Raw genomic sequence first — 15,186 nt, forward strand, 5'->3', positions numbered from 1 at the left:
GACTAGGGAAACTTTTTTGCCCTCACGGGAAACTCCCATTCTCGCAGATTACTTTTGAAGTGACTGGATTTCACCCACATAATTTCACAGAGCAATGGTAAACGTGACCACAATTTTAGGCTGAGGTTATTCAAAGGTTAGTAATGAAAGTCTTCAAAAGTTATTTGTTTTTTTGGTCATCGCATTTTAAAATTTCTTTAATCCTGTCATAAAATAAAGTCAGATTTATTTGTACATCACTTCATTTCAAATCAATTAAGAAAGTCGTACTGTAATGTCAATAATGCCTTAGTGTTTTACCATATAGAGCAAGTTTTAGGGCTGGGTGACATGATAGAAGTTATCCTCCGGAATAAAAGTGCCAGGCCTTTCAAACAAGGGTGAGATGAAAGGGTGCTAATGTTAAGTGATGTGACAGACAGCTTGATTCTCCCTTAAGAGGTCTATTAATTTTATTTAAGGGATCTTTTGTGGCGGGTCCATCACGCATGGCTTTCTGTGCCTGAGGGACTGTTGAAACAAAGGTTTGGAGCGTGTCTTCTCTCAGCCGGACCCAACCCGGTGTCCTAACCATCTCCTGCACTGCACATGAAGCCCTCGGGGAGCACCCCGGGACGACACGACTTTAATAATTGAAAAAGCACATGGTCCATGATTAGCTTATTAGGGCAAGGGTAACTAATTACCTAATTTTATTGTCAAAGGGGGCAGAAGGGGGCAACAACAGGGAAGAGTCTGGATCACAGGGTCCCCATGCAGCAGGAACGGTCTCGCTCTCTCTCAACCTGTTGCAATGTGCCTCACGGCATCCCTCCCCCGTCCTGCTGTTCAGGTTCGTGTGACATCTGCTCCGAGACGCTGCGTGTCCCCTCGTGAGACACGCCTCCCCTCCTCCCACCTCATGCAGATGTTGCAGTCCCCTGGTCTGGTGCAGGCCTGCAGAGCGCGCCAGACCCGTTTGAAGTGTGATGAAACGGAATGGAGCGAGCCGCTCGGGGGCTTTGGGAGCTGGTTGAGGTGTGTGTGTTGGGGGGGTTTGTTGAAGGGCCAGTGAAACTGGCTCATTACAATATCACTCAGAACCAGATCCGAGGGTTGAGTTGTTCCCCCTCTGCTGTTGCACGTCCCCACGGGACGGGATGGAGAGTTGTCTGGAGCCGACTACGAGTGTTGCTTTCTCTGTCTGTCTCTCCCAATTTTGCGCTCATTGTCTGTCATGTCATCTGCCCCATTTTCTTTAGATTTATTTTCCTTTTTTTTTTTTTTTTTTTTTACAGTCCAGGCCTGCATTGAGCGCCCTGCTTTGCTGAGTAAGAGTTTGGAGCAGTTTTTAGTCAAAGAAGCTGATGTAGCTGTCAAAAGTTAATCATAATACATATTAAAGAAGATAAGATTGCAAATATGAATTATTATAGAGAAAAAGAAAGAAAATGTAAATGATGCTTGCCTCTGACAAACTGACCATGTTAATTTTAGTGTCAAAGCAGTTGCTGGCTTTCTGGGTGGTTGCTTACTAGCCTAACTCAGAAGTGGCAGGTTTTAAATCAGTATTATATGGTTTGGGTAATAGCGTACCTCTCCTCAACAAGTCACTCGACCTGAGATATCATTTGATTTTGTTGCACAAACGATGCAAAAGTTTGTTCAAACCTTAAAGTATGAGCAATAGTAACAAAGATAACCACTAAATAACAATTACCACTAAATGCACTGTATTTATTTGTTTTTCTATTACAGAAATTGTATAGTAAAAAAGATATTGTGCAGAATCAGCATTACAACATTATTCATTGCGAACACTTCAAAAGCACTTTATACAAATTTGATATTTATACTGTGACACATTTATACATACACACACACACACACACACACACATATACATATATATGCTCATTTGTAAGCAAAAGTAGATACCAAAATATGACCATTTTTATGTGTGTTCTACTCATGGTAAGCTTTAAGAATACAGAAATTTATTATTATTGTTATTAAAGATATGTCATGTGTAAGTGTCCAATCTGCTAAGGTTTGCATGAAATATGGGATGCCGCATTAGTGGGGAGGTTAGGTGAAGTGCTGGAGGAGAGGTAAACTGTTAAAGATCAAAGTGAAAAACAAAAGCAAATTTCAAACAAGCCTCTGGAGCTCAGCAAGAAACTTTTTGGTCCTCTGATAATACTTAGATCTATAAATGTTTCCTTTATTTATTTATTTATTTATTTACTTGTTTATTTTTAAAATTATTCATTGCAATAATAATTTGGGCCTAACAAGCACTTGTGGGAGACGGCTTTCTTTCGCATCTTTCTTTCACCGCTCTATAGTGCAGGGAGCTGTGGGATTTAGGGAACTATTAGAGAGATTTTTTTATTTGTAGCTAATGAATGCTATGCATTCTATTTTTTGCTCTTTTTGTATATTTGGTTGTTGTAACTAGTGATTGAATGTAGTGTCAGGGTTCTTTTGATTTATGTATTATAAATATGTTTATATTATGTGATTACACACACACATCCGCCAATCATATGGCTGCAACTTCATTTATTTATGCATGTAGACATGGTCAAGACGATCTGCTGAAGTTCACTAAGTGACTTTGAACATGGCCTGGTTGTTGCTGTCAGATGGGCTGGTCTGAGTATTTCAGAACCTGCTGATCTACTGGGATTTTCATGCACAACTTTCTCTAGAGAATGGTTTGAAAAAGAGTAAAGATCCAGTGAGGGTCAGTTCTGTGGGTCAGAGGAGAATGGCCAGACTGGTTCGAGCTGATAGAAAGGACACAGTAACTCAAATGACCACTCATTACAACTGAGGTCTACAGAAGAGCATCTCTGAACGCACAACATGTCGAACCTGGAAACAGATGGGCTACAGCAGCAGAAGACACAGCGGGTGCCACTCCTGTCAGCTAAGAACAGGAAACTGAGCATATTCGCACGGGCTCACCAAAATTGGATAATAGAAGATTGGAAAAACATTGCCTAGTCTGATGAGTCTCAATTTCTTCTGCGACATTCAGTTAGGGTCAGAATTTGGTGTAAGCAACATGAAAGCATGGATTGTATCAACAGTTCAGGCTGCTTCTGGTGTAATGGTGTGGGGGATATTTTCTTGGGACGCTTTGGGCCCCTATAGTACCAATTGAGCATTGTTACTGACCATGTCCATCCCTATGACCTCACTGTACCCATCTTCTGATGGCTACTTCTAGCAGGATAACGCGTCATGTCACAAAGCTCAAATCACCTCAAATTGGTTTCTTGAATATGACAGTGAGTTCACTACAAGCAAATGGCCTCCACAGTCACCAGATCTGTAGTATAATATAGCGCCTTTGGGATATGGTGGAACGGGAGATTCGCATAATGGATGTGCAGCCGACAAATCTGCAGCAACCGAGTGATGCTATCATGTCAATATGAACCAAAATCTCTGAGGAATGTTTCCAGCACATTGGTGAATCTACGCCACGAGGAATTAAGGCAGTTCTGGTGGCAAAAGGGGGTCCAACCCAGTACTAGCAAGGTATACCTAATAAAGTGTACCTAATGAAAATGTATATAGTGATAAACAATAACAGTTCTTACTTAACCTAAAGTTTTTTAATACTTATCCTAATGGAAAGTACCCCTACTGTCGCTATGTATGGTTACCTCCTCAGGTGAACACCTCTTCTGCTCGCAAGCATGTTTTTTTTGCATTCGCAAGCATGTGAAATTATGCATTCTAACTTTTGTGGTCACTAAATTTTTATTTTTCCTTATTTAATATGAAGTAAAACTGTTATGTCATATATATTTTTTTTTATCTAAATGCTTGACTAATTTCAAACCCATCCGTAATTCACACTCCGGTTTACAAATACTGCAAACTACTAAATCATATAGAAATTCAAGCCGTTTCTAGTTTGATGTTGAACAGAAATTCCACTTGTTGAATCGTGATGGTTGATGATTTTTACAGGCACACTGTGACCACATGAGTAGTTGAGCATCGTCCCAGTAATATCTGCTCTCTGAGAAGTTTGGCGGTGTCCGGAGTCCACTCAAAACAATACAGTCAAACTGTTGTTTCAGCGTTAACTTTCAAACGTTAAAAAGACTCACGTATGAAGACAACTCTGTGAACGTGGGCTGATAATGACCTCCCTGCTGAATCCGTAGCAGCGTTCCCCAGATGTCCCGCTGAGCAGTGCTGAGAGACTTTGATGTTTGCAAGATGCAACTCTCCTTGTAAATATGTACGTTATTGAGAGATGGAACGCTGTTGTTGTCGGTTTTATGAAGAGTCTTATAGAGGCCTTATGCATGCTGAATGCTTGAATATTGTGGGGTGAACAGATGGTATGGTTTTCCCATTTTTTTAGACTTGCCAGAGGCTCACATCTTCAGCCTGGTCAAGTATAGGAAGTCTCAACTCATCAACTATGATTGCCCTTGGCTGGTAAGAGGAGATTGAAAACAAAGATGTCTTTTTGAATCTACATTGACAGCCCAGCTGTCATCAAAAGCATCACATTTTCTGTATGTAAACCATTGCAAAGTTTGGTAGCCATTTCAAAGGGGCACTGGTTGTCAACATAACACATTTAATCGATGATTATTTATAGACTATTGAGATAATTGCTTCAGTCTAATGACTTTTACCTCTTACGTCATTGTCTTCAAGGTTCAAAGCTTCAATGATTGTTTACCAGATCCAGACTGCATCTTTAGGAGTGTGAAGTTGCTATGTGAAGGTTTAGGCTTTTGGGAGCCCCTCCTCTCAACCCCGTGTTGACAGCCCACATGAGTGCTGTGCATGGCCTGCCCAAGGCAAGACCACAGGCGACGCATCTCTCCTGTGGGTCTCCTTCAGGATCCTCCATACCTCACATAGCCCATTGCAGCACCCCTCTCTCCTTCCCACAGTCTGCTTGTAGAAAGTATAGAGAAGATTTATTTGGGGGTGTCCTCAGGCATCCAGGTTTTCCGATGCCACCCCGTGCCACTGCCACAACGTTAAATGACTATTTTTGGAGTGCAAATCTCAACTATGTGACTTTCCGCTCACTGCACTAATGCACCGTGACTGCTGGGCTTTCTAAGGGAGGTATGAGGGAGGAAGACGGGGGGGGGGGGTGTACCTTTAGTTAACTGCAAGACACGTATACCAGACTGCCGCTTTACCACCATCCACCCCACTACATTTCTTGCTGTTTTTTTTTTCCCCTCTGTCTTTGTGTCTGAGTCTTGACTATCAACATTAATGAGACGTTCTTCAGCTGGCTGGATTCACAAAGAAAAGGTGAGGAGGAAACAATATGGTATTCTGGAAGCTCTCTGACTTTCTGCCTATTTGAGTCTTTTTGATATAAATGAAACCCGGAGAGCGGGACGGACACTGCATATGAAACAAGCCCCTGTATCGTTTGCCCAGTAGAAATAGCCTATCCCAGTAGGAGAGAGCAAAACTCTGTATATAGCGTGTTGTGCATGCACTTTGCAAATGCGAGGTTCGAGAGTTGCTGGAATTGCAGTAATAGTTCAATTCATAATTAATAGTATCTGATTTGCCTGATTGCATTTTAGCAGTAAGGGATTAACTATATCTACAAGGACATAAAAAAAAAACTGTTAAGTATTTATGATCCTTGATAGAACTATTAACGGCAAATAGCCATCTCCTTGAATATTGATTATTGCTAATTAAAAATTCATTTTGATAAGGAAGTCGACAGTCTCTCAACCTCCTCAATATTTTCGCCTGCTTAAAGTTGTCTCTGCTTGCGGTTTGGGCTATCAAATGCAGAGGAAAGCTTAAGGCACTCATTAGTTGTCATTAAGATGCGCACCAAAGGCAAAGGACATTGTGTTAAAGAAGGGCAACTGTTGAATTTTTTTCAAAGGTTGTGAGAGCCAGGGAAAAGGGGTACAGAAATGTACTGTTGTTTCTCCCAGATTATTCTAGGTCATGTACAATTTAGAATCTATTGACAGGAGCATACTGTTGATTGACCCTGACAATTTTGACAAAAACAAACAAACAAATGAATAACATGTTTACAGTAATACTTAATATGGATGCCTAGCGGGCAAGTGTGCAGCACTGCGAATAAATAAAATATGCAACTATAATACTGTTTTGAAAGTAACCAAAGCACTTTAGCACATTACACGTGTTAGCATTAGACTGTGTGAAAGAATTGCTTACCGACCATCCCTGTGCAAAGCATTATCAAATATTTACACTCAGAAAAACCAAACCCTGTTACTTTGCTTCATTTAGTATATGTGGACCCATGAATATGCAAAATAGCCCAATCTCGACTCACTCACACCAGCTCAGTGATCCACTCACTTAACTTTACTGTAGTAAATTAAAATTGATTTATTTTTTATTTTTGGGTAAACTGTCTCTAATAACTGCTTAATCATTCCTAAGATACTACAATACTGTTGAACTAATATTAAATGATAAAATATGTTTTAGTTGGAGCCGTGGCATAGTCATTTGTGCTGTCGCTGTCAATAAAAGTTGCAAAAGACCAACAATTTAAGTGCAATAACTTCAGTCTTTGAGAAGATGCAGAAGCTGCTGTAAAAAGTCCAAAATGGTAAACTGGAACAGGGGAAACTTTTCCCCAGAGCTGTGCCCTTTAGCAGACAGAGATTAGTCGCTACTCTCTTCACGGCTCTGGATAAGTTAACAAGTCAGCAAGCTTTATCACAAGATTTATCCAACAGTGTTTGAAGTCAAGTTGTTTACACGCAGTTTATATTATAGATTTACTATGTCTGTCATAAAATAGATGTAAGTTGGATCATTAGAGAAGTTTTTGTTAGATACACCGGTCTCTCTGAATTACAAAAAATCTTTCTTTCCACACTGAAGATGATGGTGCTGAATGACATGACACAATCACAGCCAATCAGGAGATATTTTATGTTTAATGTGGTAATGTGGAGTGGAAATGTGGACCAATGAGATTTCATTGTAACTTTACAAATGATTTCCATTTAAAAAAAGATTCTTTTGAACTTTCTAATAATCAGCGAATCCTAAAAAATGCATCATGGTTTCTACAAAAAACATTTTTCAACTGTGATAATAACAAGACATGTTTCTTGAGCACAAAATCAGAACGATTCTGAATCATGTGACACTGAAGACTGGAGTAATGATGCTGAAAATTCAGCTTTGCCATCACAGGAATAAATCACATTTTAAATATATTACAGTTTTTCACAATTGCTAAGACACATTTCTTGAAACATTGATCCATTTTCTCACAACATTTAAAACAAAAACAAATCATCAAACTACTTTTACGAAACCCCTGACTCTTCTGGCAAAAGCAAAGAATCGGCACAAAACCATTTCACCTGTACTCAAAATCAAACAGTGCTTTCAGATCATACATACATCCTTCAGTATTAAAACATTACAGATCATTCATTAGACACTACAACAACAAAAAAATGGAGAACAAGGCATACAGAGCATGTAGTTACAGAAACAAATGTATAATGTATACAGTAAACAAATTATGCAGTTACATAACTGAAGTGCATACTGAATATACTCCAAGTATTGGATTGAATATTGCATAGTATTGAATGTCTGTATATTCAACACTTGCATACTGTAAAAATACAGTAGTTCAAATTAGGGTGCGAATTACACAATGGCCTTCAGGGGCGTTAGAAAGTTTGGGTGCACACTGCACATATATATTTATGTATAACTATTCTAGTGATGAACACATGCATTGATTGACAGATAAACTGCACTCTTATTGCAGTGTTGTTGTTGTTGTTGAGGTTTTATAGTGTATTTAATTAAACTGCTCAGGTAATGTTAATGGAATGGCCCATTTCAGCGGTGGCCAAAATTACAATTTAAAATCAGTCAGACTTGCAATTGTGTCTTCATATTTACAGGTAAAGCTTCATATTATGGGTAGACTACTTTCTCCCCCCCCCCCCCCAAAAAAAAAACATCTTGTGTTGAAGTCCTTCAGGAGGGATCAAGACCTCTTTCAACTTTGTGTTGGGTCTGGCCTTAGGACTTTGTTCATATCACAGGCAACGTTGTCTTTTGCCAGACAAAGGGGAAAAACCCTCTAGTGTGCCGGATCCTGCCTTGACAACACTCTCCACACCTTGCTTTTTCTCGTCCTCGTCCTCATCCTCTTCCTCCTCGTCCACCACCTCTTATACATATTCTTCCCCTCATGGTTTCCATCCATTGTTCATATCAACATTCAGTGCACCTGTGCCACCTGTGCACACTGTCTGAATTGGCTTATATTTCGTACAGTTGGTTTTGTGCTTAACTTTTGTCTCATGCAAGCGCATCACAGTACAAAATGTGTTTTAGAGAGTGAGAATGTGTTTAGAGTTTTGCAAAAAAGGCTGAACTTGGTTTTGCAGAAAGAGTGATTTATTGAGTATTTGTTTCGGAGAATGGGGTTTAGTAACTTAGCAATTTTGAAAAACTGTCAAATAGAAAATGGTCATTTTAAAAGGTAATAATATTTTAAAATAATGTCAAAAACATAAAAAATCTTACTGATCCAAATGTTTGAATAGAAGTGTATGTGGAAAAGTCCTTGCATTAAGCCAACAAAAAGAAGTGTCTTGACGTTGTTATGACGTGATCAGTTTCTCAGAGAGACAAACACTTCATAATTTAGCAGTAATAATCTTGTCTTTTTTAAATAATAGTTTTGTAATATTTTTATTCATTTATAGTATGCTTAGCTGCTTAAGAAGACAAAATAATACGTTTTTATTTTAAAATAAGTCTTTTTTTTTTTAAACATTGATAAATGACATCTAATCTTTGTCTCTTTTGAAAGCACCACTGATCAAATCATTTTGGGAGCACATTAGCAACGCCGTAATTTCATATTCTCAGCCTGTGAAAAACTATGTTTGCCAGAGTTAGAGTACAGTCAATCTGGATGCATGTATTCACTTTTATCAGGGCCTCTTTGTTTGGCTCATTGCTCTCGCTTTCTGTATTAATGAGTGTGTTTTGCTCTGTGCATTTGCTGCTGTTTGGATTTGTTTGTCTCAGTTTGTTAAGGGTTTAAAAGGCTCGAAATAGCCCCCCCCCCCCAACAAATATGGCCAATCGTGCTGCCAACCAGGATGACTGTTCCAGTTTATGAGAACTTGTTCCCACACCTCAAAGCATTTGCTAAGGCCTGCTAATTGACTGTAACGCCTGATGTTGACTTGAGAGCCAGCAAGTGTCAACTTGGACAGTGTACATGCAATTACCATGGCTAACACGGCTAACACTGGTCACAAGTGGTGTCTTAGCATTTAATGAGTTCTCTCTTTGCAAAATTGTGGCCCGCTCAGTCTTCAACTGAGAGTAAACACACTGAAGAGGTCCTAAAGGAGGCCAGAGACTTGACACTTCCATGGGGATGCAAGAATAACGTACCGCGGAGTCCCGTGAGGGCCGCTGATGAAATAATAATGTGTTGGGTACAAACATGCAGCTGAAATTTGCACATGAAAATCTGCTGCATGAAAATCTTTGTCTTATATACCGCCTATGACGATTCTTAGTGAAAAGTTAACATGCAAATAGACCCCCCTTGTCTTCTGTCCTTTGAGAGCAGTAGGCCCATTGTCTGGATTATGTTATTGTTTATTTTGAAAACAATTAAAGTAGTTGATTATACATTTCATAATTTGTCTTTCAGGAGAATTACGCTAATGTAGTCTGTTTGAAGATGCTCCTAAGACGGAATCCCCAGTGAAAGGAAGGTACACACTTTTTGCACTAAAAGGATAGTAGTAAATATCATAGTGTGACTAATTGCAATTCATCTAATCAGGACTTCTGTGCATGTCAGTGTTTATATTTCATTAAAACCATTTCATGCTGATTTTCTTGCAGGATTGTAAGTGCAGTTGCAGAAAAAGGCACTGTGTTTCCCTGTACTGATCTCAACCCAATGATTTGGCATGACCCTAGACTGAAAATACTCTCATTATATTTACTCACCCTCATGTTGTTCTAAATCTGACCTTCTTTATTCTGTGGAACACAAAATAATATATTTTGAAGAATGTTTAAATGATTTCCATACAATGAAAATCAATGGGGTCCAAAACAAATGTATACATTTTTTTAAATATCTTCTTGATCCCCTGAAGAAAGAATGGTATAAAGATTTGGAACGACATGGGATAGTTCAGGTGAGCTATCCCATTAAGTAGACTGTGTCTATTGTTGTGACTTAGTTCAAATGGAAAATGTTAAGTACAATCCTGGCAAATTCAAAGGGATCACATACTTTTCCCAGCAACTTTATTGTATTGAGTAATTTCCGCCGAGACATAATGCAGGTTGTAGAGTTTCCTTCGACACTTACTTCAGGTGGAATTAATGTTCCGTTGACATTAGAGAAACCTAGTTCCTGTGGTTGTTCCTCTGTTTTTGACCAATCAGCATCTTCTATTTACACTCAGTGCTCTCGTTCAACTTTTTTCTGTTTTTATAATAGACTCTCACCAAACACGGGCCACTCTCTTTCCCACGAATGTCACTGTGCCTTCCCAGTGCATTCTGAGGCCTTTCACAATGAAAGAGGTATGAGAACCAAAGAGAGAGAGAGAGAGACATGTCAGCTTGCGCCCTCAGTCACGGCCGGTTAGTTAAAGCAAATGCAGTTGGCCTCCTGAGAGAGTGCGGGCCAGCCGAGGGTGCCAATCACAGCCGTACCCGGGGCTTTCCTGTGTTCCGTTCGCCGCAAGCTACTTTTTATTAATTTAATAAACATCCTGCAGAGAGCGGTGAGCTTCAGCCACAGACAGCAGCGCTGCTCAGGTCCTAATGAGAGGAGCTTACTTTAACCCGACGCACATAAAGGAGACAACTCCAACAAACGTATCCACACAACCTTTGACACACAGACTCTTTAACATCTCATATTCCAGAATGATGTGGGCTGTCTTATTTATTTATCTAATGCCTAATTTATTACTATTCTGGGATTGGCAGGCACTTTGCAGGGGCTAACGGAGAACACCTCGCATGGAAAAATAATGGTGATCTTACTTTAAAAGCGGCTTCTTCCGGCCCTGATCGGCTCAGCGTGGACGGTAGCGGCAACGGGAATCATTAAACTCACCCTCTTCCTCTCAGCTCATGAGTATACACACAGCAACGTGGTAAAAAACACTCTAACCATTACCATAATGCCTGGATAATGGGGACAAGAGAGTCTAGATGTCAAACACCGGAAAGTGTAAATTCCCCCGTAATAGAAATTTCACTTCTTTGCCTTCATTTCTCTCCTTCTCTATGTTCACTCCTGTTCCCAACCCTCTTTATTCTGTACTGCTACATATATTCATGAATTCATGTTTGTGATGAAAACTTATGCGGATTGAGGGTAAAAAAACAAACATAAAGTGTATTTTGACGAGGATCTGCCTCGTTTCAGTGCCAGAGACTTGCACCAGCGTCAGTCCTCAGGGACGCACCAGGACGGTAGACCCTCATTCCGTATTTCTCTTTCTCTTTTCTCCTTCCCCCTCCATACTATGCTCTCTCTCTCCATCCTCTACCTTGGCCCTCCCTTGCTCCCCCCCACCCCCCTCCCCTGTCAAAGTCAGTTACAGACAGAAGATTTCTCCTTCTTAAATAATTCACAGGTTGATTAATAGACTCACAAGGGTATAATTAGACAGGGGAGAGACAGTGGCTAGTGTAACCAGTACAGTGCTTATGGGAATTAGAGAGCGGCATTAATAAGGAAACCGAGAATACTGCGAGTGTTCAGAAAATGTGTTGGTGGTTCATGTTGGAGAGCTGAGCGGGTTTGGGATGGGGGAATGGGGGGAGGGCTGTGTGCTGTATGAAGCACTTTCTCCAGGAGCAGAGAGCCAACGTTTGTTTGATGTGGAAATTGGACAGTTTGAATCCGTCTCTTTTAATTTTTCACAAGTTACAGGGACCCCCTTGGTATACCACACTTTTCTAAAGGAAATTAAATTAATTTGCCCTTCCTTTTTACAGTCTTCCTTTTTTTTGTGGCCCCTTTCTGAAATGTCTTATCCAGTAACCCCCCCCCCCCCCCCCCCCGTCTTCTCCTTTTTATTTGCACTCGTAGATCTATAGGAGGAAGTGCAGCTGCTATCATCAGCATATAAACTCAGTGCCGTCGCCTCTAAAACGGGATTGGGCTACTTTTGCATTCTGAAAGGGACGAGTTTTGTTGTGCGAGATTGCCGTTCGCTGCGAAAATCCGCCAGACAGATCTCCGCTTCAAATGTAAACAGCTTCTTATCCCTTCGCCTGCACAGAGCAAATCAGAAATGAAACAAAACGTATCAACGCAGAATCCAAAAACACATTTCAGAGACGTTTATTTTCACCTTACAGTGAAGAGAGGAGGAGACTTATGGGACTTTCACTTATGATGCTGCATATTATTTTGCTGTCTTACCTCTTGTCTTTTGTTTCTCATTTAAAAGATGCATTTGTGGAATGTATTCTCTGTCCTGTCCCATGTGTGCGTTTTGAATGGTAGACAGCAAAATCCTTAGCGTGGTCTGAATGGGTCCACCAAACAGAGCTGGTTGTATTTATCTGCCTCTTTTCTCTCTTGTTTCTTCCATCTGTCTCCTCCAGATGTTTTCTTCCATTCTCACAATGCATCTGATCTGTCAGTGAAGAAAAGGCAACATGACAGCACTGTTTGCACAAGCTCATCCCGGGCCATTTCATCCTCCACTGCAAGACATGCATGCAATGAGCCCCCAGGTGATTCAAATGGGGGATTTGATTCAGTTTGTCTCTGAAAATGAGAATAGTTTAATTAAACAGATTAAATGTAGCTATATAAAAACTTGCAGCCTCAGTACTTGTTGCAAGCTATTTGTGTTGTATAGCTTGCTAAGACATAAGCTTTTCAAAAATTAAAATAAATTAAAAAAACATGATAAAACTACCTAGAACACTTAAAAAATATGATTCATTACCGGTCCCCGGTAACACTACACTTTATTAATACATATAATGATTAAAAACTGTGCGTGTGTGTGTGTGTGTGTGTATGTGCATGTGACTCAATGTCCCATCCATGCTTTAAGTATTTTTCTCATAAGCAATCCATAAAATTTTAGATGAAACACATTTTAGCCATAACAAAAATGGATTACTACTTTGAAGCATTTATATATATATATATATATATATATATATATATATATATATATATATATATGTATATATTATATTATGTTTTTATAGTTTTAAAATACATTTTATCTGATTTATTGTAAACAAATTTTTTATTATAAATGATTTATCCATGAACACTATTATTATTATAATTGTTTTGAATAATAATGTGCCTTCATAATCTTTAATTAAAATAATTTCTCCTCTCTCTGATGATGTGTTTACTGACACGAGGGCGGTACAACGTGTCACTCACATGTGATCTCAGCAATGGCAAACCACAACCATCCAATCAATTCTGATGGGCAAAATCAATTACCACCCTACTTTTTTTATGTTCGAGAATCCGTTTCACGCAGATATACGTCACAATAGGGAAGAAAATACTGTAGCAACTTCCGTTTCATGGTGACTTTAAAATAAAATAAAAAATCCATGTCATGACCCCTTTAGTTTAGTAGCGTTGCTACTATCAGTAACCTAGAAGGGGGCGCCAGTGTTCCCAGCAGTTTTGGTTTATTTATCTAGGATGGCATTAAAGCTCTGTACACCTGATAAAGGGGGTGTCAGGAGGCCTCTGACAGCCTCAGAGGCTGCTGAGTTTTTGCGATTTGGTTGCTACGCCGCCAGAACAAGGAGAGCCTATGGCAACTTTGAAGTTTTGACAGACGAAGGTCTCTGAACATCCCTTAATCTTGACTTTCCTCAGACAGTACACACGGCAAGTTCACGCTGTTTGCTTTCTGCTTCTTAATGACACAAACAAACCATTCACCCACCACACATCATAAGATTTCATCTACCTTAATGCAAGCTCTGGCTGATTTCTTCAGACGCAAAAGCCCCTTAACTCTCTCAGAAACTAGCCGTCTCCAAAGAGCGTACGCACGAGCGTGTGGGAAGACGCGGCTTTCCGCTGGGTGCAGATGAGCTCTCTCGTGTCGTGTGGGGCTTTTTGATCGTACCTGAGTGTTTTTGTTAGCATGCTGCAGGAAACTGCCTGGTGTGATGTGTTGAAAACCAGATCAATAGCTAGCAACTGTAAACGGATGGCTCTGTCAAAACGGATTGTCCTGACAAGAGACAGACTGTGCGCTTAACACGCCTTCATCAATCGAACTTCATTTGTCCCCCAAAACAGAAGTAGAAATAAAAGGGGAAAAGCAGTGAGGAGCGTTTTGTTCATGAACAAAAATTCATTTTACATTGCTTACAATTTATAATAATAACTTATATGCCCACTACCTAATAGGACATAGGCCTTTACACAAATGGTGGAAAGTAACTCATCCCAACCATACAGCCTACAGACATCAATGATTCCTTGTATTGTGCAGTTTGCAATTAGTCTTTCTTTTTCTTACTTTCCTTTGAACACAAAATAAGGATGTGTTAAATACTTTTTATGTCCATACAATGAAAGTTTTTTTTTAAATATGTGCCTTTTTGTGTTCCAAAGGAGAAATGAAGTTGTTATACAGGTTTGGAATGACATGAAGGTGAGTAAATGATAACAGAAGAGAGTATTTAGACAGAAGAAAATATTTAGTATTTTTTATAATAGGCTAACAATCTGATATTTTTTATTTATTAATAATTTTATTCAGCAAGGGAATATTAAATTTATCAAAGACAATAAGGACATTTATAATGTCAGCAAAGATTTATTTTCCAAATAAATGCTGTTGTTTTCATCTAAGAATCTAAATACTAAATACTAAAAAAGTATTGTAAATATTAAGCAGACCAACTTTGATAACAAGAAATTTTTCTTGAGCACCAAATCAGCATTTTAGAATGATTCCTGAAGGATCATGTTTACAGGATTACTGTACAGGAGTAATGATGCTGAATATTCAGCTTTGCCATCACAATAATAAATTGCATTTTAAAATATGTTAAAATAGAAAACAGTTGTTTGATGTTTTTAATAATATCATACAATATTACTGTTTTTACTGTATTGTAGATCAAATAAAGATAGAT

The 15,186-nt window shown here is 39.2% G+C and overlaps 2 long non-coding RNA genes across 2 annotated transcripts in view; one reads left to right on the forward strand and one right to left on the reverse strand.

Annotated features, from left to right (window-relative positions):
- LOC308705914 overlaps positions 1–12,783 on the forward strand; it is a 29,803-nt gene extending 17,020 nt beyond the window's left edge. The window contains exons 2-3 of the long non-coding RNA XR_014031983.1: positions 9,710–9,773; positions 12,649–12,783. This is a non-coding gene — a long non-coding RNA (uncharacterized lncRNA). The remainder of the gene's footprint in view (positions 1–9,709; positions 9,774–12,648) is intronic.
- LOC308705915 overlaps positions 1–15,186 on the reverse strand; it is a 468,550-nt gene that overhangs the window by 24,704 nt on the left and 428,660 nt on the right. The gene's annotated exons all lie outside the window — the stretch shown is intronic.

The sequence above is a fragment of the Scardinius erythrophthalmus genome (genome assembly GCF_964197995.2).
Source record: "Scardinius erythrophthalmus genome assembly, chromosome: 17".
Taxonomy (NCBI): domain Eukaryota; kingdom Metazoa; phylum Chordata; class Actinopteri; order Cypriniformes; family Leuciscidae; genus Scardinius; species Scardinius erythrophthalmus.